The 239-nt window shown below is 34.7% G+C and overlaps 1 protein-coding gene across 1 annotated transcript in view; it reads right to left on the bottom strand.

Moving 5' to 3' along the window:
• Rbm11 (RNA binding motif protein 11) overlaps positions 1-239 on the bottom strand; it is a 272,518-nt gene that overhangs the window by 164,644 nt on the left and 107,635 nt on the right. The window lies entirely within an intron of this gene.

Here is a 239-nt window from a genome sequence, read left to right as displayed (position 1 = left end):
TCCACATGTGAGGGTATAAGTAACCTGCTATTCACACTAGGGTGACTGGGCTCTTAAGGACAGGCATTCTCTTATTACTTATTTCAATCCCAAGCTCTGTAAATAGGCCCAAGAAATAAATATATTAGTTTCCTAAAAAAAAAAGAAAAAAAACAAGTAACCTCCAAGATCTTACCAAAGAACCAGAGAACTCCTATAACTGATAAATACATTCAGAAAAGTAGCCAGATAGAAAACTT

The sequence above is a fragment of the Mastomys coucha genome, unplaced genomic scaffold (assembly GCF_008632895.1).
Source record: "Mastomys coucha isolate ucsf_1 unplaced genomic scaffold, UCSF_Mcou_1 pScaffold12, whole genome shotgun sequence".
Classification (NCBI taxonomy): domain Eukaryota; kingdom Metazoa; phylum Chordata; class Mammalia; order Rodentia; family Muridae; genus Mastomys; species Mastomys coucha.
Note: the sequence above shows the minus strand (reverse complement) of the source record. Positions and strands in the feature narration are given on the sequence as shown.